Consider the following 21,750-nt stretch of genomic DNA (forward strand, 5'->3'; position numbering starts at 1 on the left):
TCATTGTTTCCCTTATAACCATTTTCTGAAGTAGAGAGTGTAAAAAATATTATCTGTATTTTACAGATATGGAAACAGAGGCTCAGAATGGTAAAAAAAAAAAAAAAAAAAAAAAAAGAATTTTCCAAAGTCAGTGAACTAATTAAATGATGGAGACAGGAAATAGACTCAGGTGCTCTGGCTCCAAAAGCAGTGCTTTTTATATCACATCATACAGCCTTAGCACACTGAAGTTATAGGTATAAAATATTTATTGATAAATAAGAGATGTCTTATAGATATAACTATCTATATCTGCATTATCTCTCACAATTTTCCTTTCATCTTAATTTCTGCTTTCACCATCATAGTACAGAATCTTGATTCCCATACATCTGAATGATCTTCCTCACGTGTAGATGTGCTCATGTTGCTTTTTTCCTCAGCTTCCTCCAATGACTAAATGATACATGCCTAATTAAGTACAAACTCCTTAGCTACCCAAAGCTTTCTACAATATGTTTCTACCTTACCTTTCTAGTCATATCTCTAAGTATACCTATCCATCCATATACTATATGCTCAATATAAACAAAGCATATATCTATATAGACCATATTTTCCTACCTATGTGACATTTTGTTCATACTATTATATATGTTTGGAATGCCATACTATCTTAATTTTACTTGTATTAATACAGTTGAGAAAATTACAGGGGTATATGGTCAATATAGACCTCAAGGTAGAAATGCTCCTGTTTCCCAAGCAGAAATGTTACCATTTATATGCACACAGAACCATTGAAGTTAGGAAGCAATTTAGCAGTTATGTAAGTGGCTATAAAGTGGTCATCCAGTCTTTGAGGATCATTAATGAGAGTAAATCCATTATCTGCTAATTAGTCCATTTTTCTTATGGATTCCTATAATAGAAATTTTTTTCCTGACATCATCACTAAATTTGTTTATTTGCATCTGATAACTATTGCTACCGATTCTTTTCTTTGGGGTCAAACTAAACAAGTTTAATCCCTCTGCCCCATGTCAAACCTTTAAATATCTGAAGGACAAGCATCATGACTCCTACACAGTCTTATCTTTACTGGCTGAAATATCTCATTTTCTTCAACTGAAGGTCATATGGTATGGGCTTAAAACCTTTAGCATCCTGCCCTCCCTGACTCTATATCTTATTAGTTTCTTAAGCTATGGTTTCCAAAATTAGTCCCTCCATGTGGTGTGGAGTATTTGAATGAATTCTATGGTGTACTTGAATAAATCAAGTTGACACTGAAACTTCTATTTAAAGATAAATATGAAAAAGGGGAGTCAAAAGACATAACAACTATTATTTCCTAGTATAGTATTAGTGGTCCTTATGAGTTCAGTTACTTTTTAAAATATTTGTGGGATTTGAGAATGAAATAGAATGTTTTAAGAATGAGGAAGTGAATGAAGACTAGAGATGGATTGATAGTGAGGGACAAAAAGATGATTATAGACTTTATTCCTATGTTTCTACTCCTTATTCTATCATTGTTATGTGTATGAAGGCATTCCTAGGTTTTTGTTCTGTATTTAGTTTATACTACAGACCACTGGGCTCTATACTAAAATGGGAACATACCATTTAGGTGTATTAAAATATGTACAAAATGGAAATATAATATTTGTAAATCTTTATAGTTAGATCAAGTTTATTGGTTTTTTCTTTAAATTGTATCTCTGAACTTGCTTCCAATAGCCTGGAGAAGGTGCTTAAGACAAGCAATAATTTGCTGAAAACCTGCTTTGACTTACATATCAGGTCAAATGATACCTCCTATATGAAGATTTTCTAATTGCCTCAGCTAGTAATATCCTTCTCTCTCCTGTGAGTTTGCCATGACTTATTCTGTAGTATATCAATTCCTCTTTGTCATACTCTCACTAAGACTGTGAGCTCTTTGAGAGCAGGAAATGTTTCTTATTCAATCTTTTAGCTTCCATACATGTTGTACGAATTTTATACTTGTTGTATGAATTTAGAATCCATCTATGAATCTAAGTTTGAACAATGGGATTTTTTTCAATTCCTTTTTCATATATTTGCCAAGAATAAAGTAGTACAGTATGATAACTACAATGAAGAAATATATATATATGTATATATATATATGTAATGTATGCACACATGTGTAATAAATTACAAATATAATATATTCATTTATTTCTCTATGTGTCTCAATAAAGAGAGAGAGACAAAGACAGAAAAAAACAAAGAGACAGAGAGAGAGAGAAAGACAGAGACAGAGAGAGACAGAGAGACAGAGAGAGATTATGGAAAAGAGCACTAAGGTAGTTCTCTGAAATGATCAGATTTTTATGTACAGAGAAACATTTTATTCCTAATGATTCTATTTTAGTTTATAAACTGATTCACTTTCTAATTTCTGATTCAGTTTACTGAAAAAATTGGTTTTTTTTCCTTTGGGTATATTTCTATATGTTCCAAAATAACCTATGAAATGAAACTGGAAGTCCTAATAATTAGTGAATTCACTACAATTAAATAAACATAATGGATATGTGCAACAAGGGTTTTTAATTTCCTCTTTTCCCCAATGGGAGCAGAAGAAAGGAAGAGAAAATAAAGGCTTAATTTAAAAAATCAGGAAAGAAAAAAGAAAAAATAAAAAACAAACAAATGCAATATATTAGGTTCTTGAAATACCAAGATTAGGTAACACAACCCTCCTGTCAGTGAACTTCCAAACAATTGGTAAAAAATGATTCTTTTATCACATTGTCATGATGGGGGCTAAGGGATGTAGAATGGACCTTGAATGTCACTTAATCCAGAACACTAGTTTATATATGCAGGCACTGAGGTCTAGTGGGATGTAAATGACTTCTTTAATGTCACATAGGTCCTACATGACAGAGACAGGAAGATAACCCAGGACATCAAGTTCTAAATTACTCATTCTTTCTATTATGCCATAATAAAGATCTACACAAATCATTCTGAAACATGAAAAAGCAAAATGAATGTAGTGGAACTGTCCAGTAAATTTATTTCTTGCTATATAAATGGGAAACAAAACTTCCATTGTGAAGGGGGGATAGGAATATATTCATATATAAGGGATAGATTTCATGGAGAATATGGCACTTGAGATGGATATTAATGAGAAGAATTTTCACATATAGGATATGGGAAATATATTTCACACATACATACTTAGTACTCATATTTAGTTTTCTCATTTTTGTCTAGGTGCTCTTAGTAACTAATAAAACATCTCTTATAGCTGACCAATCAATTGACTGACATAAAGAATCTTAAGATTTTGAAGAGAGCTCAGAAGACACCTAGTCTATCTCCAAAGCATATCATGAATCTTTTCCTTTTCCTTATAAGAGGTGATCTCATCTGCTTGACAGCCTTAAATTGCAAGGAATTCACTATTTCCTGAAGAAAGAGTCACATAACAATATTGTATCCATTAGACTGTAAGGTTCTTCATTAGAGTGTATACTTCTTGAGGTCAAGCATTATTTTTTGCCTCTTTGTATTTCCCAGTACTTGGAACAATGCTTGACACAGTGTGGGTACTCAATAAATGTTTATTTTTTATTAAAACTTTTAATTTTGAAAACATATGCATGGATAATTTTTTAACATTTTCTCTTGCAAAAACTTGGTTTCAAACTTCCCCTTCTCCCCCGCACCTCATTCTCTAAATTACAAGTAATCCAATATATGTTAAGCATGTTAAAATGTACATTAAATTCAATATATGTAAACGTGTATACAATTATCTTGCTACACAAGAAAAATCAGATCAAAAAGGAAAAAAATTTAAAAATGCAAACAAAATCTAAAAGAGTGAAAACGCTATGTTGTGATTTACACTCAATTCCCACAGTCCTCTCTCTGGACATACATAGCTCTTTTTATCACAAGATCAGTAGAAATGGCCTCAATCATCTTATTGTTGAAAAGAGCCATGTCCATTAGAATTGATTGTTGTATAACCTTGCTGTTGCCATGTATAATGATCTCTTGGTTCTGCTCACTTCAGCATCAGTTCATATAAGTCTCTAGAGGCCTTCCTGAAATTATCCTGCTGATTGTTTCATATAGAAAGATAATGTTCATTCATTCATATACCAGAACTTATTCAGCCATTCTCCCACTGATGGGCATCCACTAGTTTCCAGTTTCTTGCCACTACAAAAAGGGCTATGCAAACAATTTTGCACATGTGGGTCCGTTTCCCTCCTTTATGATCTCTTTGAGATACAAGCCCAATAGAAACACTGCTGTTCAAAGGGCATTCATATTTTGATAACCCTTTGGGCATAGTTACAAATTGCTTTTCAGAATGGTTGGATCAGTTTCACAACTTCACCAACACTGCAGTAGGATACCAGTTTTCCCACATCCCCTCCAGCATTTGTCTTTTATCTTATTTTATTTTATATGAGAGTTGTGTAGTAATGTCTCAGAGTTGCCAAATTTTGCATTTCTCTGATCAATAGTGACTTAGAGCACCCTTTCATAATACTAGAAATAATTTCAATTTCTTCATCTGAAAATTGTTAATATTCTTTGACTATTTATCAATTGGAGAATGGCTTGAATTCTTATAAATTTGAGTCAATTCTGTATATATTTTAGAGATGAGGCTGTCTCAGAACCCTTGAATGTAAAAATTTTTCCCAGTGTTTTATTTCCCTTCTTATCTTGTCTGCATTGCTTCTGTTTGTAAAAAAAAAAAAAAAAAAAAAAAAAAAAAACGAAACAAAAAAAAAAAAAAAAACCTTTTTAAATTTAATATAATCAAGATTATATATTTTGTATTCAGTACTGAATTCCAATTCTTCTTTAGCCACAAATTTCTTCCTTCTTCACAGATCTGAGAGGGAAACTATCCTATGTTCTCCTAATTTACTTATATCACTATGTCTAAATAAGGAACCCATTTTTACCTTATCTTGATATATAGTGTTAGGTTTGGGTCAATGCCTAGTTTCTGCCATACTAATTTCCAATTGTCCCAGCAAATTTTGTTAAATAATGAGTTCTTCTTCTCCCCAAAGTTAGGGTCTTTGGGTTTGTCAAACACTAGGTTACTATACTCATCGACTATTTTGTCCTGTGAAACTAATCTATTTCACTGATAACCTACTCCTATTTCTTAGCTAGTATCAAATAGTTTTGATGATCACTAATTTATAATATAGTTTTAGATCTGAAACAGCTAGGCCACCTTCATTTACATTTTCTTTATTATTCCCTTGAAATTCTTGACTTTTTGTTCTTCCAGATGAAGTTTATTAATTTTTTTCTAGATCTGTAAAATAATTTCTTGGGAGTTTGATTTGTGGGGCACTGAATAAGTAGATTAATTTAGGTATTATTATGATTTAAATATTAATGCAACCTATCCATAAGCACTTGATATTTTTCTCATTGATTAGATGTGACTTTGTGTAGAAAGTATTTTGAAGTTGTGTTCATTTAGTTCTTGATTTTGCCTTGGAAGGTAGACTCTCAAATATTTTATCGTATCGACAGATATTGTGAATGGAATTTCTCTTTGTATCTCTTGCTGGACTTTGTTGGTAATATATAAAAATGCTGATGATTCCTGTGGATTTATTTTGTATCCTTCAATTTTGTTAAAGTTGTGAATAGTTTCTAGTAGTTTTTTAGTTGATTCTGTAGGATTCTCTAAGTATGCCATTGTATTATCTGCAAAGAGTAAAAATTTGGTTTCCTCATTACCTACTCGAATTCCTTTAATCTTTTCTTCTCTCCTTGCAAAAGCTCATATTTCTAATATAATATTAAATAGTAATGGTGATAGTGAGCAACCTTGTTTCACCCCTGATCTTAATCAGAATGGTTCTAGTTTATCCCCATTACATATGATGCTTGGGGAGGGTTTTAAATAGCTGCTACTGATCATTTTAAGGAAAATGCCATTTATTCCTATACTCTCTAGTGTTTTTAATAGTGTTTAATATTAATAATAATAAAATCTGGTTGCCAGATTTTATCAAATGCTTTTACTTTATCTATTGGGATGTGAATTTTTTTTTAGTTTGGTTATTGATTTAATCAATTTTGCTAATAGTTTTCCTAATATTGAACCAATCCTGCATTGCTGGTATAAATCCTACTTGGTCATAGTGTATTATCCTGAGGATGACTTGTTGTAATCTCTTTGCTAATATTTTATTTAAGATTTTTGCATCAATATTCATTAGGGAAATTAGTCTATAATTTTCTTTCTCTGTTTTGACCACACCTGATTTAAGTTTAAGAGCCATATCTGTGTCATAAAAGGAATTTGGTAGGACTCCTTGTTTCCCTATTTTCCCAAATTGCTTGCATAATACTGGAATTAATCATTCTTCAAATGTTTGGTAGAATTTACCTTAAAATCTCTCTGGCCCTGGAGATTTTTTCTTAGGGAGTTAATTGTTCTATTTTTTTTTTTTTCTGAAATGGGATATTTAAGTAATTTATTTCTTCTTCTGTTAATCTGGGCAATCTTTATTTTTATAAGTATACCTTCATCTCACTTAGATTATCAGATTTATTGATATGTTGGTAAAAATTATTCCTAATTATTGCTCTAATTTCCTCTTCATTGGTGGAAAGTTCTCCATTTTCATTTTTGATACTAATAATTAATTTTTCTTTCCTTTTTTCTAATAAAGTTATCAAAAGGTTTGTCTATTTTGTTGTTTTTCTTTCATAAAACCAACCCTAGTTTTGTTTATTAATTCAATAACTTTCTTACTTTCAATTTTATTAATCTCCCCTTTTATTTATAAAATTTCAAATTTGGTATGTTGTGTTTTTTTTTTTTTAATTTGTTCTTTTTCTGGCTATTTTAGTTTCAAGTCCAATTCATTGATCTTCTTTTTCTCTATTTTATGCAAGTAAGCAACTAGAAATATAAAACTTCCCCTAAGAATTGCTTTGGCTGCATTCCACAAATTTTGGTATGTTGTTTCTTTTGGTATGTTGTTTCATTATTGTCATTCTCTTGCATAAAATTATTATGTCCATGTTTTGTTGTTTTACTCACTCATTCTTTAGGACTAGATTATTTAGTTTCCAATTAATTTTTGGTCTATTTTCCCCTGGTCTTTTATTTCATGTTTTCTTTCATCATGATCTGAAAAAATGCATTTACTGTTTCTGCATTTGAATTTGAGCTATCTGTTCCCTAATGGTCATTTTTAAATAGGTTCTATATACTGCCAAGAAAAAAAAAGAGCATATTCCTTTCTATCTCCATTCAATTTTTTCCAAAGTTCTATCATACCTACCTTTTCAAGAATTCAATTTCCCTCCTTAATTTCTTTTTTTTTTTTGTAGTTTAGTTCTGAGAGAGCAAGATTGAGATCCCTCACTACTATAGTTTTGCTCTCTAATTCTTCTTACATCTCCCTTAAATTTTCCTCTTGAAATGCACTTGGTGCATATATGTTTAGAATTGATATTATTTCATTATAAATGGTATTTTTAGTAGGATTTTGTTTCCTTCCTTATGTCTTTTAATTAGATCTATTTTGGGGGGGTGTGATCTGAGATCAGGCTTGCTACCCATTTTTTTGTTTTGTTTTGTTTTGTTTTGTTTTATTTTAGCTGAAACAGCTTCTCCTCCAGCCTTTTTCTTTTATTCCAAATGTGTCACTGCTTTAAATGTTTTTCTTTGTAAGCAATTAATTGTAGGATTCTATCTTTTAATCTAGTCTGCTATCTGCTTGTTTTGTGGGAGAGCTCATCTTATTCACATTCACATTTAAAATTACTAATTCTGGAAACTATGTGGATGCCCATCAATTGGAGATTGGATGAATAAATTGTGGTATATGAATATTATGGAATATTATTATTCTGTAAGAAATGACCAACAGGATGATTTCAGAAAGGCCTGGAGAAACTTACATGAACTGATGCTGAGTGAAATAAGCAGGACAAGGAAATCTTTGTATACTTCAACAACAATACTATATGATGATCAATTCTGATGGATGTGGCCATTTTCAACAAGGAGATGAACCAAATCAGTTCCAATAGAGCAGTAATGAACTGAACCATCTACACCCAGCAAAAGAACTCTAGGAAATGATTATGAATCACTACATAGAATTCCCAATCCCTCTAATTGTGTCTGCCTGCATTTTGGATTTCTTTCACAGGCTAATTGTACACTATTTCAAAAGTCTGATTCTTTTTGTACAGCAAAACAACTGTTTGGACATGTATGTATGTATATATATATATATATATATATATATATATATATATATATATATATATATATATATAAATATATATATATATATATATTTATATATATATATATATATTTATATATATATATATATATATTTATATATATATATATATATTTATATATATATATATATATATATATATATATTTATATATATATGTTGTATTTAATTTATCCTCTAACTATATAACATGCATCAATCAACCTGCCATCTTGGGGGGGAAAGGAGGGGAAAAATTAGAACAAAAGGTTTGGCAAATGTCAATGTTGTAAAATTACCCATGCATATATCTGGTAAATAAAAACTATTAAAATATAAAAAATAAAATAAAATAAAATTACTAACTTTGGATTCCCTACCATCTTGATTTCCATTTCCTTTCCATTTTTCCCTCCTCCCCAGTATTTTGTTTCTGACCCTCCCCCTTTCCTCATCTACTTCTGTTCTCCCTTCTATTAGCTTCCCCCTTTCTTCTTTCCCCATCTATTCCCCTATAGTATGAGACAAGCTTCTCTGTGAAGCTAAATGTGTCTGATATTCTCTCTTTGAGCCAAATCAGATGAGAATAAGATTTACACAATTCTCAGCTTCTTCCCTTCTTTCTCACAATTTTAATAGGTCTTCTTGCCTCTTTATAAGATGTAATTTGTCCCATTTTAAGTCCATCTTCCTCTTCTTCCAGTAGAATCACTTTTCCTTCTCTAGTTTCTTTTTGGATCATCACAAAAAAATCAAATTATACCTGCACCCTCTAAGTATGCCCATAACAGAGATAAAGATCTCAAGAGTTAAACACATTATCTTCTCATATAGGGATATAAGCTTTTTAACTTTTAAAAGAATTGCTTTTCTTTTCTTTTCACCTTTATATGCTTCTCTTGAGTTATTCATTTGTAGATCAAATTTTCTATTCAGCTCTGGTATTTTCTTCAGATATAAATGAAATTCACCTACTTCATTGAATGTTCATCTTTTTTCCCTGAAAGATAATGCTCATTGTTGCTATATAATTGATTCTAGGCTGCAATCCAAGTTCCTTGGCCTTCTATCCATAAAGTAGAAACTGCTAGGTCATGTGTAATCCTGATTGTGGCTCCTCAGTATTTGAATTGTTTCTTTCTGGCTGCTTGCAATATTTTCTCCTTGATTTGATAATGTTGAAATTTAACTATGATGTTCCTTGGAGTTTTACTTTTTTGGGTCTCTTTCAGGAGGTGATTGGTGAATTCTTTCAATGACTATTTTACCCTTAAGGACATCCAGTCAGTTTTCCAGGATGATTTCCTAAAAGGTGATGTCTAGGCTCTTTTTCTCATCATGGTTTTCAAGAAGTCCAATAATTCTTAGATAGCTCTCCTAGATCTATTTTCCAGGTCAGTTGTTTTTCCAATTAGGTAGTTTAGATTTTCTTCTATTTTTTAAAATGTTTTTGGTTTTGTTTGACTGATTCTTGAATCTCATTGAATCATTCACTTTCATTTAATTCTAATTTTTAATGAATTTTCTTCAGTTAACTTTTTAATCTCTTTTTGCATTTGGCCAATTTAACTTTTAAATGAGATATTTTGTTCATTGCATTTTTTTCAATTTCACAAATTATGTTTTTCAGTGAATTGGTTTCTTTTTCATATATATTTTGTAAGGAATTATATGCTTTTTCCATTTTGTCAAATCTGTTTTTAAGGAATTTTCTTCACATAATTTCTATTTTTCTTTTTCTAAACTCTCTTGGCATGTTCTCATTTCCTTTCTACATTTTTCTTCTTTTTTTTTAGATCATTTTTTAATTCCTCCAAGAGAGCTTTGTAAAATGGGGACCAACTTATATCACCCTTTGGAGTTTCATCTGGAGATGATTTGCCTCTAGCACCCTCAGGATTTGAGGTCTGTTCTTCTCTTTCTCCATAAAATCTCTCTATCAATAGAGGTTTTTTTTGCTCATATTTTAAAAAAAGGTTGAAATCTGTTCTTAAGGCAAAGGGGTGACAGTTACTTTAGATTGCCCTGAAGCCAGTGCTGCTGACTTGTGGTGCTGGGTAGGCAAGGCCAAGTCTCACATTTTTCTGGGGTTCAGAAGCTCATGAGTTGCCTTCTTTATTTGCTTTGGTTGTGTCACAACTAATCTGCTGATTTACTAGTTTGTAACCATGACACAGTAGACTAAGAGCCTTCCAGCAGCTTCCTGATGTGGGATATCACAAAGCCCTGGCTCCTTGCCCCGAGTTCCTTGCACTATATCTGCACTTGGTAGTCTCTCCCCCTGCCCAATTGAAACAGATCTTTTCTGAAATACTTTCAAAGTATCTTCTTAAAAGGGACACTCTAATATAAGCTTACAAGCTGGAAATATGGCAAAGATAATTATATTGCTTCAAAAAATTCATATAAATCGAGGTCATTTAGTTTGGACAAGAGAGGATTCAAGGGTAATAGGCTATTACTGGAAAAACTCAGCTTTAAAACTCTAACACAAATGAAATCTTCTTAAAAACTAGAGTTGTACAACTAATCAATAAACATTTATTGAGGGATGGACCCAAGATGGTTGAGAGTAGATACATCTTTATCTGAGCCCCTCTAGCGTCCCTCAGATCAATGCCAGATCAAGTCTCTGAACTGGTTTTGGAGTGACAGAACCCACAAATATTTTGGAGTGTAATAAATTTCCAGAAGAAGATACTTTGGAAGCATTTAAGAAAATATCTGTTTCAATATATGATGACAGTAAAAAGATGAATGTTACTACCAACTACTTAAATCTGGAAACTAATTCTGTTAATACAAATTAATATCAAATTAGTGCTTTGGGTTGGACCATTACAGTACTACATCTTGGAGTCTGTAACCCCAGATATTATTGCTGTTTGACTGAATTTTTTTCTAGCCACATTTCTCTCTCTTCTTTTTCTACATTTTTCTGATTTTTCTCCATTCTGATTTTTTCAACCCACATGCAAGATATAACATATTGTTTTATCAGCATAAGTATTCCCTCCACTATTGCAGATCACAACCTCTCCACTCCATTTCATCTTGTTTACATCCTTAAACAATCTTCTATAAGAGATCTGTATTGAAAGGTCTGCAAGACAATGAAAGTCATCCTTGATTCTTTTAATGTCTTGAGAGTGTTAAAGGACTCAAGCTAACTCATTATTTTTCTCTGTGTCTCTCTGTGTGTGTTTCTCTGTCTCTGTATCTTTCTCTTTCTTACTCTCTCTTTCTCTCTCTCTCTCTGTCTCTCTCTATCTGTCTTTTGTTTGTCCCTGTTTTTTGCCTCCCTTCCTCTTCCCTCTCTTCCCCTTGTCTCTTCTTCTTTCTTCTCAGCTCTGACTTTTATTTTATTGAGGAGAAAGTTGAGATTCAGAGATGCTATGATTTGCTGAGGGTCACAGTCATATGTGTCTTGAAGATGTATTTAGGTAATTTTTTACAAAACTATTATTATTAATATGTTTCAACCTACTTACACCATTATAAAGAACTCCATTGTTGTTTGAGTTTCAAAAAACTGTGATACTTAAATGATCTTAATGTTTCATAATTCACAAGCACAATATCATCAAAATATTAACATTATGGAACCATAAGATCTACCCTTCCTGTTTCCTAGTTAAGTTACATATTAAAAATAAAAAGTTAGAATAGTGCCATAGCCCACAGCTTTTGTATCTACCTGAATAGGAAACATTTTCAATGCTTCTTTAGTTATCAATTTTGAAATAGTTTTTTGAAATCATTTTAGCATCATTCTTATCAAAGCTCCAACCATTTTCAAAACCAAAATTAGGTCAAAGTTTAAGAAGGAATTCTATGCTCTCAGAAAGTGGATAAAAGGTGTTAACAAGAACTCAGACAAGAACATCTTAATCTAATTAAGGTCATTAACTATGGCTACCCTTGACTGCATTGAATGATTATCCAGTATTCACCAGTTTAAGTAACTTTTTGTTCTACTTAATAAATCAAAACTGTTAAGTGGACTTTCTCCTAAGCCCTAAAAGAAGGTTTTATCTTACTATATAATTTTGCATTTGGTTGGATATGAATATATTGCACATAATTTTAAAATGTTATACTTTAGAAAAAAGCAAAAACATGAGGAAACTTTGCCCTTTGGGAATCTTTTTTTAAGCAAAGAAACTTAAAATTTTAAAAATAAAAAAAAACTTTAATTAATCAATTTGTCTCTGATAGGCTTATATCCTAAATTCAGAGTACTGAATTTGTTTCCAACAATATTAAAAAAAAATTGATAGGAAAGAAGTTTAGAATCATTGGAAATTTTCTCTAAAATATTTTCACCTCATTCATTTTTTGATCTTAAGTTATGATTTTCAATATAATTTTGTCTAGCCTCCTATGTGTTTACCTTCATTTTGAAATCATTGACTATCAAGATATTAATATGACTTAACTTGGAGGATTTTTCCTTTTTTAAATAAAATTTCTCTTCTTCAATTTCTCTAGCAGATGCTGGCACATAAGTTACAATTATCTTCCTGCATAGTCTGATTTTATAGTCATGATAAGTATTGCAATGCTTGATTATCAAGTGTCTCATGAAATGACTTTTATCATTTTATCATTTATCCCAATTTTTTTATTCATTTTCCCTACAAGAATCTGCAAACTGTCCTTCCACTGAATTAAAACCAGGCCTTAAATCTTTTGGTTTTTATTGTCACCAGTTTGTCAGTTTATAAATAACTTAGTTCCTCTAATAATAGAAGAATTGCTCCTTAGTTAAAGACATCACTTCTAATACTATTAATAACACTTATGCTTGTAGGTGCTTTAAGAACTGTGTGATCCTGAACACCTTTGACATCCTTTCCAACATTCTAACATTGTCAATGTAGAACTGGAGGAAAGTCAGAGATTTATTTTACATTTTTGTCCATCTGTTGCTCATTATCAGCACAAACATACATAACCTCATGATCAATTATCTATAGCTAGCTAAGTTGATAAAAGAGAAATAATCTACTGTCAGGTCTACACTTGAAGTTTTTCCAGGATGGTATAATAAACTCATGTATTTATACACTCTTGTCCCCATTGTAGTACTACTGTAATAGTGGGAGAAGGAGAAGAAAGAAGGAAGAAGAAGAAAGAAGAAGAAGAAGAAGAAGAAGAAGAAGAAGAAGAAGAAGAAGAAGAAGAAGAAGAAGAAGAAGAAGAAGAAGAAGAAGAAGAAGAAGAAGAAGAAGAAGAAGAAGAAGAAGAAGAAGAAGAAGAAGAAGAAGAAGAAGAAGAAGAAGAAGAAGAAGAAGAAGAAGAAGAAGAAGAAGAAGAAGAAGAAGAAGAAGAAGAAGAAGAAGAAGAAGAAGAAGAAGAAGAAGAAGAAGAAGAAGAAGAAGAAGATCCATCTCATTATGAGGCTTCAAGGTAGGAGTCTGATTTGTACATGTTACATTAAATTTTGGATGGCAAAGATTTATAACACAATTTATAAGCTGAAGACTGTCCAGAGAAAATTAACTAAAATCATAAGGGGCCTTGCTTATTATAATCAAGGAAGGAATTAAACTTGTTTTTAAAAGATAATATTCAAGAAAAAGTATCTACTTTCACCAATTTGAAGGACTGTCATGTGGAATAAATATTGTATCTGTTAAGCTTGATTCCAAAAAGCAGAATCAGAACAATGATGGTAAGTGACAGAGGAAAATTTTAAAATTGATATGAGAAAAAGTTCTTAACACTTAGACCTGTTCAAAAATGTAGAGTTCTGCCTTTTAGAGGCATGGGGGTTACTGGAGATCATCAAGCAGAGGTAAAATAACTACTGCCAAGATACTTTTCAGCACTAATATTTTGTAATGAGATAGAATGCCTGGGCATGTCAGGAAGATTCATTTTATTTAGTTTAACTCTGGCCTCATACTTTCTAGCTGTGTAACTCTGGGCATGTTCCTTAACCCTGTTTGTATCAGTTTTTCTATCTATGAAGTTTCTCTATGAGCTGAAGAAGGAAATGGGAGCAAACCATTCTAGTGTCTTTGCCAAGAAAACTCCAAATCAGGTCAAATATGATTAAAATAACTAAACAATCACAGTTTCAGTCAGGCATTAAAACTTGTCAAGATCTTCTTTGTTCTTTAATCTACTTTTCAAAATATTAGGTCTTCCTCTCAGCTTAATTTTATTTGAAAATCAGATAAGCATTTCATAATTCAAGTTATTTATATAATCAGGTACAATTGTACAAAAGACAGAAACCTAGAGCCCTCATTATTACTAAGGTTAGAGAATAAGAGTACTTTACCAGAGACCTATTTCCATTTAGATTGATATTCAACATAATTCCTGTTTAGCCGGCTAAATAATTTGGAGCCCACTTAGCTGTGATATCATCTAGTCATATCCCTCAAGATAGCATTTTAAGGTTTTAAAAAATATTTTACAGAAATCTAAGCAAAATATGCCTATATATTTCCCTGATCTATCAGTGTAATATCACTCCCCATCAGAAGAAAATAAAAATAAAGTTTTTTAAAGAATTTACTTTAAATCAAAGGCAAAGCATGAGATACATTTTTCCAAAAAGTGGTTGTAGAAAGTTGAAAATTCATGTACACACTGGGATACATGTAACTCCCTTTGCAAACAATAATGTACATAAATGGATCTAGACTTACACAAGCAGAAATAAGACTAATATATTCCTGAAGTTTTTTTATATCTATGCCCAAAGAAAAATATTATCCTTGTGCTGATGTTGAGGAGAATTCATCATGTTTCTTTTTTTTAATCAATTATGTTTTAAGGAACTATATCAGTTCTATTTTAATCTTGTCAGTATTGTTGAGTATCCTTAAGAACAAGGAGTTCACTGATGCAAAAGGAACAAGTAGACTCAATTTTCTTCCATTAGATATGACAACAATACATTATAGTTTGCTGTTGTTGATTTTTAACGATGGAGCCTGGCTCTGACAATTTCTTGCCCTATTTCTCTGGGCATTTGACCTAGTCTTCACTAAAAAGTAACAACATCCTATGATCACAGATGATAGATCTCGAAAATTCTCTATAGTATATTCATTGACTGATTCTTTTCTTTTCAAACAGATTCTCTGATGAAACAGAAGCTGAAAGGATTTCATGACAGTTGAGAAAGGAAAAAAAAATGAGATTTTCTGTTGCCAATGAAATGTCTATATTCACTATATATGAAAATGCATCTGGCCAAGAGAAATTAAAACAGTTTCTCAAGGACAGTTCAGCTTCTTCTCCAAATCTTATGAAGGTTTTTATTCTATATTATAGGATTATTATTGTTATCTTCCAATTAAAATACAAACATAGCAAATTCCATTTGTAATACAATCTAGTGAGATCATTGTGAGTCTCCTTTTCTGTCATCAGGACATTAATATGCCTGCATTCTTTATTTACTAAAGTAGTTAAGCCTTTGTCTATGTACAAATAATTCAAAGAAAACTTAGGAATGATAAAGTTACATGGAAAGAGTCCTAGCTTAAGTATAAGAAGCTCTTGAATTGAGTATTTTATTCTTTATTTACTATCTTTGTGATCTTGATCAAATTGTATCTCTAGATCAGTTTCTTCATCTCTAAAAGTTGAATGAGTTGGTAGAGTTGAATCAGTATTGTTTATCTTTAAGTTCCCCTGCATTTCCTGTCACCAGTAACTTTTTGAAATAGTTACTTAGTACAGGGGATCCCCTTTATCTGTGCCATGGGTATATTGAGCATTTGAGACTTTGAATGGGATTCTCAGAGAACCACAATATTAGGGAGGTAATGCCATGACATGCAAGTGAATTGTATTTAAGTGAGGGAGGGTTGGGCAAGGTCACCTGCCTCACTTTCCCCTCCAGAGCCATCTGAATAGAGTGGCAAAATAGAGATTAAGAAGGCTGAAGATGACCCTAGATGAAATGGGAGATCTTGACCTTTTTAAGCTAAGATCTTCAGCAAGTCTCAGTGTGACTGACACCCACTCAGAGATTAAGGCTAGGTAGCAATTAAGGCAAAGAATCTCCTCCTTAACCTAGTTCAAACAAAAATAAAATCTAAATGAATGAATGAATCTTAGGGGAGAAGACCCTCAGGGTTTCTGGCCAAAGCAGAAATGACTGCGATTTATTTTTAATATGAGTCAATCAAGACCCAAAAAATGACCAAATGGGGCTTAGCCTAGGACCTATCAATGGCCAATTAGAATCAGATTGGTTTTGGTTTGAGGTTTAGTCCTAAGAAATACATCTAGCTAGGAAACCCTAATATATCTAGAGAAGGTTCAGAAGTACAAAAGAGATAAATTGGAGTTCTAGGGATGAAGCCAAGATGGCAGAGTAGTCGGGAAGCTGCTTGAGCTCTCCCAGTTTCCCTCAAATCATCAACATGAAAACAAGCCTCTGAACAGAGTCTGATGGAATAAAACCACTCTCTAACTCAAGAAAGACTGAACAAACTTCAAGAAAGTTTAGTTTCTCTGGGATAAAAAAAAAAAAAAAAAAGTGTTTAATCCAGTTCAGATAGACTGGGAAAGCCAGTGAGAAGATCTTAATCACAGCAAATTAGCAACTAAGATCATCGTTTCCTGGCTCTGTAGAGGAGCAAATCAGTGGGGTAGCTTCCAGTCCAAGCTCAGAAGGCAAACTCTGGGAAACCAGGCAGTTTCCTGAACAGAGCGGGCAAAGCTACCCTCTACAAATAAAAGGGGCCCCTGTGCTTAAAGCCAAGGCTCAGAGCTGCACAGGAAGCTTGGGACAGCTTCCCCTTTACCTCAAGAGCAGAACTCTACCTTAATTTTTTTTTTTTTTTTTAAAGAGGAAATACCAAAAGGAAAAAAAAAAAGAAAATAAGAAACAGAAAAAGCCTTTGACCATAGAAAGCTGTTATGGTGACAGGGCAGACTAAAACACAAACTCAGAAGAGGACAGAATATCCACAGAAGGGATCTCAAAGAGTAAGATAAATTGGTCTCAAGCCCAAAGAGATCTTGGAAATGTCCATCAAAGACTTCAAAAGACAAATAAGAGAAGTACAAGAAAAAATGAGAAAAGAAATGAGAGGCATACATAAGAGAGTCAACAATTTGGAAAAGGAAGGAAAAAACTACATGAAGAAAACAATTTCTTAAACAGTTGAATAAACCAAATGCAAAAAGAGACACAAAAGTTAACTGAATAAAATCACACACTGAAAACTAGAACAGGGAAAATGGAAGCTAATGATTTTGTGAGACAGCAAGAATTAGTCAGACAAACAAACTGAAAGAAAATCTGAAATATCTCACTGGGCAAACAGCCGACCTGGAAAATAGATCCAGAAGAGACAACTTAAAAATGATTGGCCTACCTGAAAGCCATAACCAAAAATAGAACATGGATAGCATTCTTCAAAAAGTCATTAAGAAAAACTGCTCCAATATTCTAGAAACAGAGGGGGAAATTCTCATTGAAAGAATCAATCAGTCACCAATGGAAAGAGATCCCATGAGGAAAACTCCAAGGAACACTGTTGTTAAACTCCAAAACTGTAATCTCAAGGAAAAAATACTGCCATCTGCCAGCCAAAAACAATTCAAATATCAAGGAGTAACAGCCAGAATTAGCCAAGATCTGGCAGCTTCCACAATAGAAGATCAGAAGGCCTGGAATACCATATTCAGGAAGGCAAAAGATCTGGGGTTACAACCAAAAATTAACATTCAGTCAGATTCAATATCATATTTCAAGGGAGGAGGTGGGTCTTTAATGAAGTAAGAGACTTTCAATCATTTCTATTGAAAAAAAAACAAAAACCAAGAACTAAACAAAAAATTTAATCTACAAACACAGGACTCAAAGGTGAAACTATTTATAATAATACCTTTATGAGAGTACCTGTATACCTCTCATTTCTTTTCTCATTTTTTCTTGTACTTCTCTTATTTGTCTTTTGAAGTCTTTGATGGACATTTCTAAGATCTCTTTGGGCTTGAGACCAATTCATCTTACTCTTTGAGATTCCCTTCTATGGATATTCTGTCCTCTTCTGAGTTTGTGTTTTAGTCTACTCTGTCACCATAATAGCTTTCTATGGTCAAAGGTCTTTTCTATTTCTTACTTATTTTATTTTTTTTCTTTTTGGTGTTTCCTCTTTTTGGAAAATAATACCTGTAATTCTTCAGAACTATATCTGACACTGGGGTAGATAAAGGGGGGAGGCATCACACAAACCATAGAATTGGTTGTGAATAGACTCTGATGTGATGACATCAAAGAAAAAGACATTATGGGGTGAGAGAAGGTCTGTAATGGAATAAAAGGAAAGGGATGGTATTATGGGAAAATTAGTTTACACCAAGAGACTCAAAAGACCTATTACATGGAAAAATTTACATGAATTGTCCTGGAAAGATTTACATGAATCAATGCTGAGTGAAACAAGCAGAACCAGGATTGTACACAATAGCAGCAATAACATGTGATGATCACTTATGAAAAGCTTGGTTTTTATCAGCAGTTCAGTGATCCAAAGAAGTCCCAATAAACTTTGAACAGAAAATGCCATCTGTAGCCAGAAAAAAAATATAAAAACTAAAGAGACAATATAAATCAACACATTCTATATTCACTTCTTTTTTTCTTTCTTTATATCTCTCCCATTGTTTTTTTTTTTTCTTTTGCTCTAATTTTTCTCTCCCAACATGATTCACAAGGCAATGTGGATTAAAAATGAATAAATTTTCTACAATAAAAAGAGGTACAAAAGAGAAAAAAAATGCTTTTAAGATCATCTGTAGATAAGGATATAATACCCTATGTGGACAGAGGGAAGGAGAGAGAAAGGAAGGAAGAAAGTAAAAGGAAGGAAGGAAGGAAGGAAGGAAGGAAGGAAGGAAGGAAGGAAGGAAGGAAGGAAGGAAGGAAGGAAGGAAGGAAGGAAGGAAGGAAGGAAGGAAGGAAGGAAGGAAAGAAGGAAGGAAGGAAGGAAGGAAATGTTGAGGTCCATGCTTAAGTGTGGAACCCAGAAAGCCTATAAAAAAGTTAAAGGGGAATGCACCATTTGGAAGCCGGTTCTCCAAAGCCCCCTGCCACAGTTATAAATCCCAGCCCCCACAGCAGTGAATTACAGCACCCTAGAGAGACTAAAGGAATGTTTTGTTATTACAATCTTGATCTTACTCTTTGAATAGAGCTGGCAGGCTCAAGGAAAGACTGTCATAACCTAGAGAGTCAGAGATATCTGTCTGGAGGGCATAAAATAAATTTACAGATGCTGATGTTGCTTTCAAAAGAATGTATGCTTTTTTTTAAACAATAATAATCTTGCTGTGCTTAGAAAATATACATTCTGTGTAGAGATAAATCAGAGGAAAGAGGTCAAGAGATTTTTACTAAAATTGCTTTTCAGTCTCCTTGTATCATTATCGTACTCTCATAAAACACAATTTATTCTGCTGGTCAGAATTAGATTCCAACCAGTATTTAGCAGGTGGCTCCCAGGACAATAAGGAGGAAGCAAGCAAGCAAGGGAGGAAGGAAGGAAGCAAGCAAGGAAGAAAGGGAGAAAGAACAGAAAAGAGGGAGAGAGGAAGAGAGGAGGAAAGGAAGAGAGAGGAAAGGAGAGAAGGAGGGAGGATAGGTGGGAAAGAGTATGGAATGAAGGGTAGGAGAAAGGAATAAAAGAGGAAGGAAATAAGAAAAGAAGGAAGAAAGAAAGAAAGAAAGAAAGAAAGAAAGAAAGAAAGAAAGAAAGAAAGAAAGAAAGAAAGAAAGAAAGAAAGAAAGAAAGAAAGAAAGAAAGAAAGAAAGAAAGAAAGAAAGAAAGAAAGAAAGAAAGAAAGAAAGAAAGAAAGAAAGAAAGAAAGAAAGAAAGAAAGAAAGAAAGAAAGAAAGAAAGAAAGAAAGAAAGAAAGAAAGAAAGAAAGGGAGGAAGGGAGGAAGGGAGGGAAGGAAGGAGGGAGGGAGAAATGAAAGAAGGGAAAAAGGAGAAAGGAAAGAAGGAAGAAAGCAAGGAAGAAGAAGGAGGGAGAGGAAAAGAGGGAAGGAAAGAAGAAGGAAGGAAGGAAGGAAGGAAGGAAGGAAGGAAGGAAGGAAGGAAGGAAGGAAGGAAGGAAGGAAGGAAGGAAGGAAGGAAGGAAGGAAGGAAGGAAGGAAGGAAGGAAGGAAGGAAGGAAGGAAGAGAGGGAAGGAAGGAAGGAAGGAAGGAAGGAAGGAAGGAAGGAAGGAAGGAAGGAAGGAAGGAAGGAAGGAAGGAAGGAAGAGAGGGAGGGAAGGAGAGAGGGAGGGAGGGAGGAAGGAAGGAAGGAAGGAAGGAAGGAAGGAAGAGAGGGAGGGAGGGAGGGAGAGAGGGAGGGAGAGAGGGAGGGAGAGAGGGAGGGAGGAAGGAAGGAAGGAAGGAAGGAAGAAAGGAAGGAAGGAAGGGAGGGAGGGAGGGAGGGAGGGAGGGAGGGAGGGAGTCTTTCAGCTGACCAATTCCAGGCCAAATTTACCCACAGAGATTGTTGTTTGTCATTTGTTCTCAAAGAAGATCATTATGTCAGGGAAGTGATGCCATCCTGATGAAAATTAAAGAATACCTGGGACTGTCCCAAGTACATAAAGTTCACTGAACTGTCTACACTTACAATGAAAATAAGCAATACAATTATGTATCTAGACCTTACAGTCACTTTTATAAGGTCATCTTTAGACAGAACTTATTTAAACTTTCTAGTTTGAACAAGAAAATGTATCAAATATATTGTAAGTCTTTCAAGCATTTGCTGGACCTGAATTCAAGTGTTGGAATGAAAGATTTGGCTCTATATTGTGACTGTGAAGGGACAGTAACCATAGCTTCAAAGATACTACAGACACATGAAGTCAGTCTTCCAGGGACACAGAAAGTAGATGGAGATTTCTCCAAGCAACTTTTCCTAACAACTACACATTTAACCATCCAGTGTTCTAAAGTTAAAAGTAGATAAATATAAAATGGTAACCACATTTGGTATAAAATAGCTGTATTTTATTGGCTCTGTTAACAGCTGGAAAAGTTTGACCAGCAAATTAAGGGAGAACCAAGAAATTCAACTTCTCCACTAGCCAAAAAACAGATTAAAATTGAAAAACCAAGGAGAAAATAGAAGATGAAGCAGAACTTCCATGTAAGCAGCAGTAAAATGAAGATTTAAAACAAGATTATGAAGACTTAAAAAAAGAAAAACTTTTAGAAGATGCTGCTAAAGTGCAAAAGAGGTGATTACAAATTACAGATGGAACTTGCAGTGACTCTTTTCTCCCCAGTGAGCCTGGGTGGGTTGTTAACATTGATTTTTAACAAGAGTTCTGAGAGCATTGTGTTTATATGTAAATATATTTAGATTCTTTGTCCTGGGTGGTACCCAATAAGTAAAGGAAAAACTTTTTTTTTTTTTTTTTTTTTTTTTTTGGTGTATTTTTATACGGTTACTTGAAGAAGTTAACAGAGAAGTCTCATCTAAGGCAGTGGCA

The 21,750-nt window shown here is 33.1% G+C and overlaps 1 pseudogene; it reads left to right on the plus strand.

The window, feature by feature from the left end:
* The window catches only part of LOC141543971 (origin recognition complex subunit 6 pseudogene), a 73,123-nt pseudogene extending 51,624 nt beyond the window's left edge, over positions 1 to 21,499 (plus strand).
* The last annotated feature ends 251 nt before the right edge of the window (positions 21,500 to 21,750 follow it).

Source organism: Sminthopsis crassicaudata, chromosome 5 (genome assembly GCF_048593235.1).
Source record: "Sminthopsis crassicaudata isolate SCR6 chromosome 5, ASM4859323v1, whole genome shotgun sequence".
Classification (NCBI taxonomy): domain Eukaryota; kingdom Metazoa; phylum Chordata; class Mammalia; order Dasyuromorphia; family Dasyuridae; genus Sminthopsis; species Sminthopsis crassicaudata.